This window comes from Papio anubis, chromosome 7 (assembly GCF_008728515.1).
Source record: "Papio anubis isolate 15944 chromosome 7, Panubis1.0, whole genome shotgun sequence".
Classification (NCBI taxonomy): domain Eukaryota; kingdom Metazoa; phylum Chordata; class Mammalia; order Primates; family Cercopithecidae; genus Papio; species Papio anubis.
Window position 1 is genome coordinate 159,376,871 of NC_044982.1, and position 7,664 is coordinate 159,384,534.

The window sequence follows — 7,664 nt, forward strand, 5'->3', positions numbered from 1 at the left end:
TTGCTAGGCTCTCCCTTTCCTGGCCCTTTAACTAGAGGGGGCTGGTTTTTCTTGGGGCTTTTCTTGTCTGTGTTTTTTGGTGTTTGGGGTTCCTAGCTACTCCAGAAGGCAGTCCTGGATATACACATCAAAAAGAAAGCCAGATGAACTGAACCCTGGAACATTCCTCAGTCCCCAGGTCCCTAGTAGCTCTGCCTTTTCCTCTACACCCTGCAGTCTTGTATTTGGTGTATACACAATGTCCGGGGATGGGATTTTAGCTTTACTTAGTGGAACACATAGGGAAAGGTATGTTTGCTCCTTCTTATCCCCCAAAACAGAAGCCTCACAGACTGGCTTTTTCAGCACTTGGCTGTTTAATTTCCCCAAGGAGGTAAGTCTTGTCTTTCTTTTTTACATGCACTCTATCCAATTAGTATAATACAGAGTGAAGCTGTTAAAAAAGAAAACCCACACTTTTAAAATAACAAGGCATTCGCTATTGTAGCAAAGAGTAACCTTGTTATTTTAAATAAAGAAAAAAAAACAGTGTTGAGGTCATCCCTGGCCAAATGGAGTTCGCAGGACACATCTTTACAAGCCACCCTGTCCTCCAGCCCCCTGGCACTTGTATTTAATCTAAATATCATAAGTGTTAAGGATTTTCCTCTCAATGGAACTGGGAGCATAAGCATAAGAAGCCCTAATGAACTGACAAGCTTTCAGCCAGACTTGCTTCTGTTGTCATGGTGACAGCAGAAAGAAGCTGGAGCTTTATGAATGCCTTGAATCTTTTATTTATAAAAGATTGAAAACAGTAAAATCCATCCTTAGCTCATAGACAGTAGGCAGTTGGCCAGAATTGGTCCATGAGCCACGGTTTGCTGAACCCCCGCTCTAAGTAGATTTAATAATTGTTGGGCTGGGCACAGTGGCTCACGCCTGTAATCCCAGCACTTTGGGAGGCCGAGTCCACTGGGCTAACTGATTTTCCTCCTGCCCCCAAACACCTTGATTCACTCCACAGACACCTACAGTACGTAAGACCAGGACTACTGTCCCACACGAAGCTATTTGAGTAATAGTTTCTACGAAGTCGTGGTAGTACTTATACATTCCTTTTAAATAAATAGATTCTTTCCATCTGTAGAGCAATTAAAAACATTCTCCAATCTAACAATTGATTCAGATGAACATCAATGAATGCTAAAACCCTTAGAGGAATGGCAATTGGGAAATAGGATATTTGCAAGGTGCCAAAGAGTCCCTGCAGAGCTGACTTGCTGATTGCAAAAGGATGGTGCATCTTCATGATGGAGAATCTGTCAGTTTCCACCTGGGACAGCCAGATATTATGCGCTTCCAGATGAGATGAGATATGAAGTGCACAGCACTGCCTAGGAAGAACTCTTGCCAAAAATGTTTACCCTGAATCTAAAAAGTCATCTAGACTCAACTTTAATTCACAGAAAATAATATAAATAGAGAAAAACATTAAATACCCAACAAGGAAAAATTCCTGTAATTCCAGAGTGTTGGACACTAGACACAACAATCAGCCCTGACTTCGAAAAATAAAGATGATGGGGAAGAAAAGCATGGACTATTTTAGACTAAAAGAGACTAGGGATATCATATCTCTTCAAATGGTTTGCACTAAAATCGTTCAAATGGTTTACATAGAAAATATGGCAAAATATTAACAATTATTATTTATTTATTTATTTATTTATTGAGACGGAGTCTCTCTCTGTCACCCAGGCTGGAGTGCAGTGGTGCGATCTCAGCTCACTGCAAGTTCCGCATCCCCAGTTCATGCCATTCTCCTGCCTCAACCTCCCGAGTAGCTGGGACTACAGGTGCTGCCACCACGCCCAGCTAATTTTTTGTATTTTTAGTAGAGACGGGGTTTCACTGTGTTAGTCAGGATCGTCTCAATCTCCTGACCACGTGATCCACCTGCCTCAGCCTCCTAAAGTGCTGGGATTACAGGTGTGAGCCACTGTGCCCAGCCCAACAATTATTAAATCTACTTAGAGCAGAGGTTCAGCAAACCATGGCTCATGGACCAATTCTGGCCAACTGTCTACTGTATATGAGCTAAGGATAGATTTTACTGTTTTTGATGTTGAAAAAACTGGAAAGAAGAATAATGTTTTATGGCATGTGAAAATTCTATGTAATTCCAATTTTGTTGTTCATAAAGACCTATTAGAACACAGTCATCATGGCTCACTTAGGGACAGTTAGGGCTGCATTTGTACTAGTGTCAGAACTGGGTAGTTGAGATAGAGACTATGACTTGCAAAGCCTGAAACATTTTCTTTTCTTTTCTTTTTTTTTTTTTTTTGAGACGGAGTCTTACTCTATTGCCCAGGCTGGAGTGCAGTGGCATGATCTTGACTCACCACAACCTCTGCCTCCCAGGTTCAAGTGATTCTCCTGCCTCAGTCTCCCAAGTAGCTGGGACTACAGGCATGCACCACCATGCCAGGCTAATTTTGTAGGTTTAGTAGAGACAGGGTTTCACTATGTTGGCCAGGCTGGTCTCGAACTCCTGAGCTTGTGATCTGCCTGTCTTGGCCTCCCAAAGTGCTGTGAGTACAGGCATGAGCCACTGTGCCCAGTTGCCTAAAACATTTAATATCCAATCTTTTACAGAAAAAAAAACCACTTTACTTGAAAGATATGTTGATGTTTATACATAATTATTTCACGTTTTCTCTACATTGTAAATTTTTCATAATAAAAGAACTTCACAATTAATGTGTAAGATTATCAGGGAATATATTTGTTTGCCAATACATTATAAGTAAGTAAACTGAAGTTCAGAGAACGTAGGTTAAATGATTTGTTCAACTCCTCTCTATACTTAGTGACAGAGGTGAGCCTAGACATATGACTGTCTGACCCCCAGCCACTCCTATTCACACGTTGAATAGCTCCTGTTGAAATAATATTTTGCATGTGTGTTTTATCAATTGAAATCTTCTAAAAGATATTCTGGCCACACAGTTAGTGTTCAAAAAACTTGTTTCTGCAGTATTCAAAAGACTGCTTTCCTGTAGGTTTTGTTCTACCTGTAAGAATCACACACTCGGAACAGTAATACCCTGTACTACAAAGCTACACTGAAATCAGATTTAAAAAACAAGAATAATATGTTTACATGTTGCCACTGAGACTGCATAGTATTGCTACAATCACTCTGATGAATAATTTAGCACCATCAGAGAAGGTCACATAGCACAAACTACATCAAATTCATAAGTCTTACAAGTAACAGTGTAAAAACAGAGAATACCCACTGTTTCCTATTAAAGATATAGATAAACAAATTGTGGCATATTAACATTGTTCAGTGAATTAACAAGATTTAAATATCTCAACACAGACGAATCTCAAAAACATAAAACAGAGTGTAAAAAGCATATAATAGTATAAAACAATTTTTGTAAAATATGAAATCACTAACATTACTGTAGATTACTTATGAATATCTGTGTATCTATAGCTAGTTCTATATGTATATCTATCTCACGTAAAAAGTATAAATACAGAAAAATTCATAATAGTGGATACTTCTAGAGAAGAAGGCAGGAATTAGGCCTGGGGAAGGAAAAACAGGGAAGGATGCAAACATATCTGTAAGAAGATTTTTTAAGAATCTGAAAACAAAACATGTCACCACGTTAATTGTTGATTGTGGGTAGGGAGTACTTGAGTTCCTTGTATTATTCTGTCTACTTTTCTGTACTTTTTAATTGGAAAGGAAGGAAAACTTTGATACTGCATCTTTAGGCGGTCCTCTCCATAAACCAATATTGGTAAAGCATTTGCCAAGACATGGCCAATACTGGCAAAGAATATGGCAATACTATTATTATTAATAGGTGATATGATCACATACTTATAGAATTAAGGAAAAATCGCTGTAACAACTGAAGAAATAAGATACTTTACTAAGTGGGTGGAGACCTAAAATTTTTCTTGCCAGCCAGAGGAATCAGAAAAGGCACCCCTTCAGGTCAGAGAGGGAAGTCCTAAGAAGAGAAAGGGATCCCTGAATTCCGTGTAGGAACCCACACAAAGTCTTTGCTCATCCATGAACTATGAGGTGCAGAACAGACCCAAATCAACAGAGCAAAGGTTTTGGAAACCAAACTGAGATTTAAATTAGTGCCTATGTCTTAAACTAATACCTTAGTGACACATGTGCAGAACGGACCCAGAGTAGCAGAACAAAAGGTTTGAAACTAATCTAAGATTGGAGATTAGTGTGGAGCCAGTACTCACAGAAAGCAGGGAAGAACCTGTGATCTGCCCTTTCTGGGTTGATTGGCTGCAAAAAAATGAAAACATTAACATTTTCCTTGGGATTTGAAAAGGACTGCAAGCCTACACAGCACAATATTCAAAGATGCTAAAGTAGCACATGTAACTATGTCCAAGGTAAAGATACTATCAAAAAAAATGCAAGCAGTTCTCAGCAGGAAAATGGAAACTAAGAAATAAACAAATGAAATTTTAGAACTTAAAAATATAATATTTATATAAGAAATTCACTGGGCAGTTTTAGTAGCATAACAGAGATGGTAAAAGAGTCAGTGAATTTGAAGACAGATCAATATAAATGATCCAATCTGGAAAAAAGAGAGAACAAAATGTTAAAAATGGCACTTTTGTGATCTGTAGAAAAAATAAAATGACACATTTGCCTAACATTCATATCACTGGAGTCTCAGAAACCGAAGAGAAAGAAATTGTATTACTAATGTCCAAACATTTCCCAAACTGGTAAAATTGAAAAATTTACAGATTCAAGAAGCTCAATGAACCTCAAATGGGATAAACTCAAAGAAAACCACATCCAGATACATAATAATCCAACTTCTCAAAAGCAAAGTTAAAGAAAATCATGTAAACAACTAGAGAAAAAAAAGAAGTAAGGAAACTCCAATTCAAATGTCCACATATTTCTCATCAGAAATCACACAGGGTAGAACACAAGGGAATATGATATTGAAAGCGCTGAAAGAGAAGAACTCAGTGCAGAATTCTATATCCAGCACAAATATCCCTCAGGACTGACAGATAAGTAATTCCATTCTCAGATGAAGAAACCAAGAGAATTTTCCACCAGTAGAATTTCTTCAAAGGACAATTTAAAGGTCACACTTCAGGACTACAGGAAATTATACCAGAAAGAAACTTGCAATTTAAAGAATGAAGAAAGAGCTTCAGAAAGGTAACTATCTGGATTAAAATAAAAGGTTGCTTTACTCTTTTTAAAAATCTTTAAAATATGTAAGACCATTGAAAGCAAAACTCAGACGGGCATGGTGGCTCACATCTATAATTCCAGCACTTTGGAAGGTGGGACCAGGAGGATTAGTTGAGTCCTGCAGTTTTAGACCAGTCTGGGCAACATAGTGAGGCCCCATCTCTACAAAAACAAAATTAGTTGGCATGGTGGTGTGTACCTAGAATCCCAAAAGCCAGGCAGGGAATTGAGTGTGGAGAGCACCCTGAATGAGTTCTAGTCATAAATGAGCCATATACGACTGCAATCAGTCAACCAGCTTAAAAATAGAAAAGATCCTTGTCCCAAGAAAATATTGTTGTTGTTATTATATATATATGAAGAATGTTATATAAGGGCCGGGAAGGATGGAATAGCTGGAGGGAGGAAGTGGAGTGGCGATGGAGTGGAGGAAGGAAATAGCCAATGAGGAGGAGGATGTATATGGGAAGTCAGTAGATGAATAATGAAGGAAGGAGGGAGGGAGGAGTGAGGGAGGACTCAGCCTGGGAAGGAAGCAAATAAGGAGGAGGAGGATGATATGGTGAGAGAGGTATGGTAGCCAGGAAATGGAGTGGAGGAGGAGGTAATGGAAGAGGAGGGAGTATGCGGGGAGGCAGAGTGGAGGGGAGGGATAATAAAGGAAGGGTTCAAAAACCCATACACGCATAAGAGGCTTCCGCGTGCATGTTGTTATAATGTATAGGAAAACTATAACGTAAGTGAGGGACTGTAAAGCGACCAATATGACTGTGAGGCTCCTGCTTTTACTTGATGTTAAGACATGGTTTTAAGGAAACTTATAAAGAAAATTATAATTTCTACAGCAATCATTAAAAAGATATATATACCCCCCAAAACAGATAAAATAGAACACTAAATTAACATAATCCATAGGAAGGCAGTAAAGTCAGAATGGTGGAACATAAACTAAAGGAGCCAAACATGCAAACAGAAAACAGATTTTTTAAAAATAGTAAAACAAAATTTAACCATATCAATAATTACATGAAATGTAAGTTATCCAAACATATTTATTAAAAGAGACAATTAAAAGACCATTTTTTAAAAATAGGATCTGACTATAAACTCTTTATAAGAAATTCATTTTACATCTAAAATAATGGATAATAAATAATGACCAAGTAGGATTTATAGCAGGAATATAATGTTCAAAATGTAATTCACCATATCAACTGAATAAAGAAGAAAAAGACATATAATCATTTTAATAGATGGGGAAAGACTCAATCAACAAAATCTAACATGCATTCATGACAAAATATCATTATCAAACTAGCAAACTAGGGCACTCACTCACTCCGATAAAGGCCATCTATGACAAGTCTGCAGCTAACAATGTACTCATGGTACCTTCTGGAGAAGACAAAATTACAGGAACAAACACATCAGTGATTGCCAGTGGGGGCTGGGAACAGTGTTGACGGCAGTGGAGCGTCATGATGGAGAGCAGAGGTGGAGGGTGACAGAGCTGGGCCACATCGTGATTGCTACGGTGATTACACCATTGTATTGTCTGTGAAAATCCATAGAATTGTAAATTTTACCAGAAAGAGTAAATTTTACCACACAAACATAAAAAGTCAGTAAAAAATTTAATATATGTAAAGACTAAAAATGAAAAGCATTTTCATGTATCAGTTTGGAAAAAATGTTAAAGTTTAAAACTCCATGTTGACAAGAGTTTAAGGAAGCAGACACTTTGAAAACTTCTGGGTCAGAAAAAAATGTGTGCAGTACTTTTTTTGGAGAACAGTTTTGCAAAAGCTTTAAAAATTCAATGAACACAGTCATAGACAAACAATAATTCTATTCCTGAGAATTAGTTAATTTCCGTACATCAAAACAAAGATGTATAAAAGGACATAGATTTATGAATGTTTTATATCCATTAAAACGCAAAAAGAACCCGCGAGGTATTGTTAAGTATAGTTATAGCTGAAGGTAGTAGTGGAAGAGGAAGAAATTTACTTTTTAATTTATACTCTAATGTGTCATTTCCTTCAAATTTTTACCGTGTGATTGTATTTCTTCTATAATTAAAAACCTAAACAGTGGACGTGGATGCAAATTAATATGTGGTGGAATAGGCAGAATGAGTTGTCAGCACTTGGCAAGTTGAAGGATTCCAAATTCTAAGTTAGGACACACTTCTGGAGAACCATAGTCCAGCAATTTGCATTGCACCATCTGTTTTTGCTGCCCCATCCAGTGGAACGTGGTGCCTAAAATAGTGCCTTTGTTTAATAAGTGTAATTTTATCACTTAAAGCTATGTTCTTTCCGTCACTGTGTCAGCACAACATCGTCCCTTCTGCCGTGTGCTGAAGCTGGCATTCTCCACAATGGGTATTATAATGTCA